General features: G+C 38.1%; 1 pseudogene; it reads right to left on the bottom strand.

Moving 5' to 3' along the window:
- Positions 1-879: 879 nt before the first annotated feature.
- LOC145099256 (serine carboxypeptidase 1-like) lies at positions 880-11,276 on the bottom strand (annotated as a pseudogene).
- Positions 11,277-11,658: the final 382 nt, after the last annotated feature.

The raw sequence follows: 11,658 nt of genomic DNA, 5'->3' as shown, positions 1-11,658 counted from the left end.
TTGGGAACAAAACCCTAAAAGTTGGTACATCAAGCACAAAACAAAAATGATAAGGAAAGCTCTAAGATTTTTACCTCTAAGTGAAGCTCCACCCTCTGAAGAACTCAGATCCAAACTTGTACTCCAACTTCTAGTCTCCACAAGAACCTCCTCTTCTTCTTCACTATCACCCAAAGGCACTTTCTAGCTAAAAACACTCACACACAAAATTTAGAACGATGATAATGCTCGCTTAGGGTTTCTCTCTGTGAAATGGTGGCTGAGGAAGAGACCATGTCATTCCTTTTATAGTCCTCTAGTCCCATTTAGGGTTTTGCATCTGGGCCAGCTACGCCCAGCGTAACCTTTGGTACGCCCAGCATACCTAGTAACGTCTGCGTCCAAATCCATCCCATGAGTACGCGCAACGTACTCGTTAGTACGCCCAACGTACTCGCCTGCCACCCTTTTCTTTTATGGACTAATCTTGACAACTTGGAGAAGAAGAAGGGTTAAATAAATACACCCAAATTCCCGGATGTTACACTATAATTGTGTAGATTTTCCAAATTACAATGTCGTAATCATAGATAAATTGAAAGTAGAATGCTATAAATAGCTAAATCTTTCAAAGTACAATGCTTTAATAGGAAAAAAATTGTAGTGTAAACAATAGTAATATGCTACAATAAAACAAGTAAGCAAAGTATGTTGCTATTTCTTGTACTATCCCTTAATTGAAAGAGTTCAGTAGGATACGTTTTATCTAACTTTTGATAATTTATAAGAAATTTTGAAATTTCTATGTGACATTATTTTATTATTATAGAATCACAGACTTATAGATCCGGTAGTTCCAGATTTTTGTGTAGTATCATGACAAAGTGGTGCATAAATGCTCTAAATATCAATTTCACAATATTCACCGTCTCTTTGGCCTTGATACTTGTAGCACTCCTGAGAGAAGTTCCTAGTAACATAGTCACAATACTTCTTAATACCTTCATTTGTCTCATCAGAGTATAGGGCATGTGTCCAATAGTAGTCATACATCCCTTCAAAAGATGTATTGTCATCAATCCAAGCATTCCCAATCTGCACAATCACAACACATACAGATTTAGCATATTAGTCCCTTACATGGCATAGTACACATGATAGGACTTGAGAAGCTTCTTAATGACAACGATGATAACGACATTTATGTCTTTTGCACAAACAAGTGATCAAGAGTGAGTCCTTGTCCCACCTTTTTGTTGGAATAGTGTCTAAGGCTGTAACTATATTAGGCAAGTATTTGATCCGGTTGTGCATGGTCCTTTTGGGTTGCCTTCACTATAGCAACTTGATAGGATGATTTAATAAGAGAGAGTAAATATTATTAATATATTATGGGAATAATATAATGAATAATATATTGTTATTTGATTAATATAAGTCAAAGAATTAATTAGAATTAATTTGGTGACTTAAAGAGATTAATTAAATAAAGGGGTATAAACTGTCAATTGTTTGATAGTTAAGCTTTAGACTGTAAATCCATTTGGATAAGCTATGGACGGATTCTAGAGGCTTTAGGATAGCTAAAATCATCCAAAGGGTGATCATGGAATGGATTTGGATAGCCTTAAGAGAAGATTATCCAATTAGGGTTTAGATTGTAACCCTTAAGGAGTCTACAAGTATAAATAGACCCCATGGCATAGGGAATTCGACACATCTCCTAAAGCAAGGAACCTCTGGTCGAAATTCCTCCCCTCCCCTCTCTCCTAAATCATTCTTATTAATATTGGTGTTTGTAAGCCATTAGAGGAGTGACATTTATGACTCTAGAAGCTCCAAGACTTCAAGATCAACAAGGAATTCAAAGGTATGATTCTAGATCTGTTTCAATGTTGTTATTTAACCTAATTAGTCATTAGAAGACTTGGATTCAATGCATGTTTATTAGAAAGCCTAGATCCGAGCATTAGGGTTTTGCATGCGCACATAGGAAAGTTCTTATGGCTAAAACCCATCAGTGGTATCAGAGCCTAGCTTGGTTTTCTTTACATTGTTGCTTGATTAACTGAAACAAACCTGCAAAATTCGATTTTTAGGTTTCTGAGTCACTGACTCGGCGGACTCGGCGAGTAGGCCTGACTCGGCGAGTCCAGGCGTCAGGAATGGCCAGATTCGGGATTTCTTTGTAATTATCTTATCTAAACTTTCCATAAACTAATTAGATCAATGTTAATTTGTTTTTATGATAAATATAACTGCAATCTTGATCTAATTAAAGATATTTATCTTATAATAAAATATTTAATTTCCTTATATGATAATTAATTAATTATTTTGATTATTTTGGTAATTATCTTAAAAGAAACCTTGAATAAATCAAATATAGATAATTAGGATATTAATTGTTAATTGGAATTATTTGTTATTTGATCCTCCATGTTTTAAATGTTTAAAACTTGCCCTCAAGTTTTGAAATTTGTATTTGTGATTAAAAGTTTAATTTAGACAACTTAAATTTCAAAACCCTAGATTTTAAAAGTTTTAAAATACAACCCTATACTAATATGATATTACTAGTATAATATATATGTATAACTAAATGCTAGTCTTACTGTTAGTAGGCCTCATTCACGAAGCCAATCTATAAGGTGGGTATAAGGTTGCGGCCTATAAAATGGCGCTTAATGGGTGTACACTCACACCCACCGCTTGCTTGATTGGTGGAGGGTCGTTAGCCGAACGGGTAGGATAGGGCAAACCTCATCCTCTCATTAAAGGTATAATAAGAAATATAAAGTAACTACACGTATTTTAAAATTTCCCAATCCTAGTTACTTTAGGAAAAGTGAATTGATGCAATCCCATGAAATTACACTTTGCACCTTGCTAAGATGTTAGTGGAGCGTGTGTGGTTTACCGGCACACTAATTGGTTCTAAGCGAAGGTGGCAAAGGGTGATTCATTGTTTATCATAGTTCGATGGAGCGTGTGTGGTTTACCGGCACATCGAATAGGTGATCGTTATAATGAAGGCACCATGTGAATTTGCATGGTAATTCACACCCGCTTTGTGATCCTCGGCATCCCAGTCAAAAACAAGAGGGGCATATCGAGATTTAAACATGCCATTGAATAGTTTCAATGAATCTCATCCGAACCTAGGAATTCTCAAAAACACTTAGGACTAATAGTTTAGGTTTTTGTGATGGAGAATTAGTGAATCGTCATTCACTTACCTTCAATTTATTTGCATGTTAGATTACGGCATCCCTTTTCTAATATGTAAATATTATTGTTGGATCCTAGCCCTAATTTTTCTTATTGGGTGATAATTAGGGATTCTTATTCTAATCTATCTTTGTCCTTTTCTAATTATAGATGTCGAACGCAAACAACGCTGCTGCTAGTTCTTTCACGTTGATGAGCCTTTGCCAAAAGGTCACCTTCGATGGAACGAACTTTAGCGAATGGATAAGATACATTCGCACCATTTCTCACTATGAGGACAAGGAGTATGTCCTTGATGAGAAGCTCGAGAAAATCAACACCGAAATCGCTACTCCAGCCGAAATCACCGCCTTTGAAACTCATGAGCGAGATGCAACGAAGGTACATTGCATCATGATTGCTACCATGAACTCCGAATTCCAAAAGTCCTACGAGGACATGTACCCGTACGAGATGCACCAAGACTTATTGGAGAGGTACCACCAAAACGCGAGACAAGAGCGGTATGAGATTTTCACTAACATGATTTCCGCGAAGATGGGTCATGGAGAATCTCTTACCGTGCACTTGCAAAAGATGCAAAGGTATGTCGACCGCCTTCGCAAGTTAAATGTTGACTTCGGGGAAGACTTGGCGATCGACATGGTGCTTCACTCTTTGCCTCCAATGTACAACCAATTTAGGATGACCTACCACATGAACAAAGAAGAGGTCACCCTAAGCAAACTCCAAGGTCTCTTGAGGGTTGCTGAGAGCAATTTCAAAGACAAGTCTGTTGCACCTACTCCCAATCCGACCGCTGCTCTTGTCTTGGCTATTGGTCAAGGGAAGGGAAAGAAGAGGAAAGCTTCATCGAAGAACTATCGCAAGGCGAAAGCCCGAGATGGTGCCTCTTCTAGTGGGACCAAAGTTGATCCCGCCAAGCCCTAACCCGAAGGAGGCAGAGTGCCACCACTGCCACAAGATAGGACATTGGAAGAGAAGCTGCCCAGATTACCTGCAAGCAATCAAAGAGGGAAAGATCAAGCCATCTTTCGCAGGTATATACACAATCAAATCTAACGATTCTAATCATGCTATTTCTTGGGTTCTTGATACCGGTTGTGGTTATCACATTTGTTCTAATGTGCAGGGACTAAGAAGAAGTAGGGATGTGGAGCAAGGAAGAATAAATCTAATCATGGGAAACAGAAGATCGTCGCCTGTAACCAAGATTGGAGTGTATTCTTTAGTGCTTAGGAATAGTTTGGTTTTAGATTTGAACAATTGTTGCTATTCGCCAGAAATGGCAAGAAACATCATTTCATTTCATGGTTTGTATAGACAAGGATTTAGATTTTCTTTTAATAATGAGAATGGTTCTATTTTAGCTTATCTAAATGGTGTCTTTTACTTTGAAGCTATACCATGTAATGGAATATATGAAACTGTTATGATTGTTGATAACTTAGGAAATGATGTTTTGAATATTTATTCTTCCACTAGTATGGATAAAGCATCCTTGTGGCATTGTCGTCTTGGACATGTCAACAAGAAACGCATAGCCCAACTCCAAAAGGATGGAGTGTTGGAGTCATTCGACCTTAGGGAAGATGACACATGCGAGTCTTGTTTGCTTGGAAAAATGACTAAGTCACCCTTCACGAGTACATGTGAAAGGGGTGAAGGTCTATTGGACCTAATACATACCGATGTATGTGGACCGTTTAGATCAACCACGGAGGATGGGAACCGCTTCTACGTGACTTTTACCGATGACTATAGTAGATATGGGTATATCTACTTAATCAAGCAAAAGTCAGAAACCTTTGAAAAGTTCAAAGAGTTCAAGAATGAAGTGGAGAATCAATTGGGCAGGAAAATCAAGATGCTTCGATCCGATCGAGGAGGAGAGTACCTAAGTCTTGAATTCCACGATTATCTCAAGGAGTGTGGAATAGTTTCGCAATTGACGCCTCCTAGGACACCACAGCTGAATGGTGTGGTAGAAAGGCGTAATCGAACCTTATTGGATATGGTTCGCTCTATGATGAGTCGTGCTTCACTACCTATCTCTTTTTGGGGGTATGCCTTAGAGACTGCCGCCCATATCCTTAACCGAGTCCCTACTAAAAAGGTTGTCAAAACACCTCACGAGATGTGGACAGAGAAAGCTCCCTCGTTGGCACATATCAAGGTTTGGGGTTGCGAGGCTTTCGTAAGACGAGGTACTCACGACAAGCTTGAACCTCGAAGTGAGCGATGTATTTTCATTGGCTACCCGCAGACATCCTTTGGATATCTCTTCTATAGACCGAAGGACAATGTAGTCTTCGTTGCAAGGAGAGGAGTTTTCCGAGAGCGAGAACTCATAAGCCAAGGAGACAGTGGGAGGCAAATCGAACTTGAAGAGATTCAAGAGTCGATAGATGAAGGAACCTCTACCGCTGGCACTCAACCCGAGGAGGAAACTCCGGTTGAACCGATTGACGAATCCTTACCTCTTAGACGTTCCGATAGAGTTAGAGTTCTACCCCAGTTTTATGGTTTTCATATTACCACCGAAGGGGACACGTATATTAGTGATGGTACACTAATAAATCTTGATGAACCTAATAGCTATAAGGAAGCCATGGCAGGCCCGGAGTCTGCGAAATGGAAAGAGGCAATAGATAGCGAGATCCAATCCATGTATGATAACCAAGTTTGGAATTTGGTTGATTATGTGCCCGGACGTAAGACCGTTGGGTGCAAATGGATCTTCAAGAAGAAGACCGACGTGGATGGAAACGTGCACACATATAAAGCGCGATTGGTCACGAAGGGCTTTACTCAAACTCCTGGAGTTGACTATGATGAGACCTTCTCACCAGTTGCGAAAATTAAATCTATTAGAGTGATGCTAGCAATTGGCGCATTTCATGATTATGAGATTTGGCAAATGGATGTCAAGACCGCTTTCCTTAATGGGAAGTTGACTGAGGATGTTTACATGGCTCAGCCAGAGGGGTTTGTGGATCCGAAGCATCCGAATAGAGTGTGTAAGCTTGAGAAGTCCATTTATGGACTTAAGCAAGTGTCTCGCAGATGGAATCTTTGCTTCGATGAGAAAGTCAAAGAGTTTGGATTTGTACGAAGCGAAGACGAGTCTTGTGTATATGTCAAAGCCAGTGGGAGTATAGTAAGCTTCCTCGTTCTATATGTCGATGACATATTACTCATAGGAAACGACATCCCGACTCTGCAAGAGGTTAAGTCCTGGCTCGGGAAGTGCTTCGCTATGAAGGACCTCGGAGAGGCTTCTTACATTTTGGGAATAAGGATAGTAAAAGAAAGAAGTAAGAGACTAATTGGACTTAGTCAGAATACTTACTTAGAGAAAGTACTAAAACGTTTTAGTATGGAAAACTCAAAGAAGGGAGAACTACCGATACAAAGTAATGCCAAATTGAGTAAGACTCAAAGTCCGAGTACCGAAGCTGAGATAGCAGAAATGAGCCGAGTACCATACGCTTCCGCAGTTGGCTCAATCATGTACGCTATGACTTGTACTCGCCCTGATGTAGCCTTTGCTTTGAGCATGGTTAGCAGATATCAAGGGAATCCTGGCAAAGCACATTGGATTGCGGTGAAGAATATCCTTAAGTACCTTCGGAGGACGAAGGAATGGTTTTTAGTCCTCGGAGGGAGTGATGACTTGAAGGTGCGAGGGTATAGTGACGCCAGCTTTCAGACCGACAGGGACAACTACCGTTCGCAGTCGGGCTGGGTCTTTACCCTAAATGGAGGAGCAGTGACATGGAAGAGTTCCAAGCAGGAAACCGTAGCTGATTCAATGTGCGAATCAGAGTACATTGCAGCGAGCGAAGCGTCGAAGGAGGCAATATGGCTAAAGAACTTCATCGGTGATCTTGGAGTCGTACCTGCCATAAAGGAGCCAATGGAGATTTTCTGTGATAACGAAGGTGCGGTTGCCTTAACCAAGGAACCGAGGGATCATGGTAGATCGAGACATATCGACAGAAAATATCACTTCATTAGACATCGTGTAGAAGAAGGACAACTCGTAGTGAAGAGGATATCATCAGAAGATAACCCAGCAGATCCGCTTACGAAGGGACTGAATAGGGTTAAGCACTTACAGCATGCTAGGAGTATTGGGCTGAAGGATGATATTAGCATAGATTAGATAGTGTTAGAAACGTGTAATAGATAAATGTAATTGACATTTGATGAATAAATAAAGGAGTTTTATTTATGAGTAAAGTTACTATCTTATGTTAATTGTTTAACTATTGTTTCACTTTGCATGTTTTGACTTCCAGAATAATTGAGTTTATTAGGAATAATAGAATTGTTCAAATGGTCCACAATCGTTCATATGTTGGGAGTAGATATGAATGAAGATTGTCATGAATTGGTGTGTAGAATGTCTAAATGGTGTTAGACATAGCAAAGGGTTGCTGCAACGTTCATTAGTGCTTATGAACTAGTTTTGAGCATTGGAATAAACCCGCGCTTGCTGGAATCACCTTATGGAATAAGATATAAAAGGATGATCGCAAGACGATAATATCATATAGTCTTAAAACCTAGATATATGGTTTATTATTTGTTAATTGGTTGTACATTGATAATGCGAAAACGCATCAGTAACTCGGTGTCATAAAACGCATTGTTGTGTATAGTTGGTTAATGAATAAGTAAATGCATATAAGTCGAAGTTTATCTGTAACTTTTATTTAAGAAGGTAAAAGCGATATCTCGGCCGCTCGATGATTTGATTTGACTTATGTGCCGGGCCCGGTCAGAACTGAATTGATGTGTTCGATTAAGTTCTATGTCAAATAAATCAGAGATCGAGAAACCTAAATGCTTGACTAACCATTCCATAGGATTGTCAGCATGATATCTAACAGAGGACTGTACGTTCCCTTATCTAAAGGACAAGATTGATTTGATCAGAGTTGACAGCGTCTTTGAGAGCTATGATTGCAAACCGAATTGTACTTGTATAGTTACTAGACTTATCCAAGTGGGAGACTGTTGGAATAGTGTCTAAGGCTGTAACTATATTAGGCAAGTATTTGATCCGGTTGTGCATGGTCCTTTTGGGTTGCCTTCACCATAGCAACTTGATAGGATGATTTAATAAGAGAGAGTAAATATTATTAATATATTATGGGAATAATATAATGAATAATATATTGTTATTTGATTAATATAAGTCAAAGAATTAATTAGAATTAATTTGGTGACTTAAAGAGATTAATTAAATAAAGGGGTATAAACTGTCAATTGTTTGATAGTTAAGCTTTAGACTGTAAATCCATTTGGATAAGCTATGGACGGATTCTAGAGGCTTTAGGATAGCTAAAATCGTCCAAAGGCTTATCATGGAATGGATTTGGATAGCCTTAAGAGAAGATTATCCAATTAGGGTTTAGATTGTAACCCTTAAGGAGTCTACAAGTATAAATAGACCCCATGGCATAGGGAATTCGACACATCTCCTAAAGCAAGGAACCTCTGGTCGAAATTCCTCCCCTCTCCTCTCTCCTAAATCATTCTTATTGCTATTGGTGTTTGTAAGCCATTAGAGGAGTGACATTTGTGACTCTAGAAGCTCCAAGACTTCAAGATCAACAAGGAATTCAAAGGTATGATTCTAGATCTATTTCAATGTTGTTATTTAACCTAATTAGTCATTAGAAGACTTGGATTCAATGCATGTTTATTAGAAAGCCTAGATCCGAGCATTAGGGTTTTGCATGCGCACATAGGAAAGTTCTTATGGCTAAAACCCATCACTTTTAGGGTGGAACAAAAAGTTTCATTCAAAAGGTAGTACAACCTATCCTGTCCTCTCCTATTAGTATGATAATTACTAACCGCAATTCCACAAAGATTAATGACTGTTCAGTTTGTTTTCTTGTTTTCCGAGAGAATGAAGGAAGCAAGTTGAGGTACGTAGTGACCTGTGTAGCTATAGCCTGTAATAAAGAAATCTCGGGTTTTGTATTCAGGGAATCTTTCAATCCAGTTGATCAGAAAAGTGTATGAGTCTTTAGCTGTTTGCGTGTCTCCTGTCACGTACGATGTGTTTGAATACGAGAAACCCACTCTAGCAGGTGATTCCAAGAATAGCACATTAGCCGCTGTCAAAATCTTTTGTATTTAGACTTTCACATTGTAATCACGAAATTTTTTTTACATGTACACGCTTTTGTATGTGAAAAAGACATGAATGCCTTCATCAATTTTTGTTACGATTGTTCCATGCATAATCATTGCGATAGAGTGTTTTCCCATCACTGTTTACTCGGAAGGGTCCAAGTTCTTCCATGGCTCCATATCCAAATGACGAGCATCCTGGCCCTGTATAATACCTTCATTACTAGTTTTACAGTATTTTAAGTCGGCTTTAGTGTGAAAACAACGTGTTATTGTATTGTTTTGTTTTTTCACATAGACTTGAATCATAATAGAAGCATTATACCTCCATTGAGTTATAGGACAAGAGGGTTGGTTGAAGAATTGTGAGGTGATTCAGCAAAGTAATAAAACAACGCCTTTCCCACCTTTGAATCGACTGTTACATAGCCTAAATAATGATCAAAATCGACTTGTGGTTGACCTGGCAACTTATCAATCATATCTTCTTCCTTTGACCCTTGTTGAGGGACAATAGAAAGTGTTGATAAGTTTGATGTATCTTCTACTGTCCATGGCTGGACACGTGGCGGATTCTCTGATCTTCTCGACTCCATCAATTTGTTGAGGCTGGTGATCTGGTCATCCTTTCTTGCCACATAGAAACCCAGAAAATAAAGTGAAAAAACTAACAACAAATAACAAGAAATGTGGTTCATTTCAATTATTGACATAGAAGAAACTATATCAGGCGTATATGTTATTATGTGTGTTGTGTCGCTTTATATATTGTGAGAGAAGCATGGATGAAGAATTGTTTGCAGCTAGTTGTGTGCTGTTGTAAGTTGTAACGTCATTTCCTATGCTCATTTTTCTTGCTCTTTGGAACCTTTTATTAAATTTAACTACGAGTAAGAATCATAACCGAAGAACAAACCGTATTTGGTTGTAAACTCCACATTGAACCAATTCATGAAAAATAATAGTCGGATTTTCAAGGACAATGCTAAAAAACCATTATATTATTTACTTACTTTTGTTTCTATTAAAATCATTATATTTTCTGATTTTGGTTAAATTAGTGCTTTGTAACCTGATAAGCCAAGAATATGTTTGTTTCAACATTTATTTTTAATATATCTTTATGAATAGAGACGTCTTTTTTCCTCTACTTCACTTTTCTAAATTTTTCTTTGTATTTTTCCTATCTGAGCCGGGTGTGTTTTATGTAGATTTCTTCAAAAACATATTTGAAATTTTTTTGCTTAGTCAGAGACAACGCATGGTTTTATCTTCAGGGCACCTTTTATTTTAACCGGCTTGCCTTATTTATGTTTCAAAGTTTATCTGTTTACACCATTTATACATTTCTGTCATCTTTCAGAGCGAAATAATGAGCTATTTAATCATCATCTCTATTTTATTTTTATTTCTAGTTTACAATTCGAAGTACTTTCTTCCTGAGAGCACATCACTAAGTGAGGGAGTACATCACAAGAACAATTTTCAGTTTTTCACCCTCTACAAATGTAGCAATATCATAAGAAGTAAAAAGAAAAAATGAGAATTTCAACTTTTGTTCATCCAAATCATGCTGTAAATAACCCTTTTATCATTTGTGAAAGATGGAGGAATTAAGTTTTCCTTGAAGGAATGATGAGATCATTAGCAATGCTAATGCGTATTAGGCTTCATACAGTCATACTGTGAGTACAAATCCTTTATAGCCTACAACATATCCTCGAACCTATCAGTTTTTAACATCAACTTATTAGATTTGGATATTATAATCTTTTATGTACTTTTTGCCAACACCGATGTTGTCAGGGTGTTACCTCTTTCTTATAGTACCCTGGTCGCCAGGTAGTCACTACTTGAAGCTTTAGCTTGTTTACATAGTACTTTGAGGATGTTACAAGGACCCGTGCATCCATGTCACCACTACCAATTCATTATAAATAAAATGTAACTTTTGTGTGACATGCTAACTTGTGCCTTGTTTCTTTTTTTTTCTCCCTGAGAAATGTTGTGAGAAATGTTGTCTGGATAAATAATGGTGTAAAATATGATCGTGGGACAGATTTGTAAGAAGTTGTGGATTTAGGTTCTTTCATCAACTTAATGGAATTTGGGAGGAGGGGTAGAAGATCGCCGGGGTCTTAAACTTCCTCCCATAGAGCATCTCGAAAGGAGGTCGATCAATTTTGACATGATAACTATTGTTATATGAAAATTCCGCTAATGGAAGATACATATCCCAACTCCCATGAAATTCCAGAACACACACCCATAGCATATCCTCTAGGGTCCGAATAG

This window comes from Lactuca serriola, chromosome 4 (genome assembly GCF_051521515.1).
Source record: "Lactuca serriola cultivar US96UC23 chromosome 4, Lser_US96UC23_V15, whole genome shotgun sequence".
Classification (NCBI taxonomy): domain Eukaryota; kingdom Viridiplantae; phylum Streptophyta; class Magnoliopsida; order Asterales; family Asteraceae; genus Lactuca; species Lactuca serriola.
The sequence above is the reverse complement of the archived record's forward strand: the minus strand, read 5'-3'. Positions and strand labels throughout refer to the sequence as shown.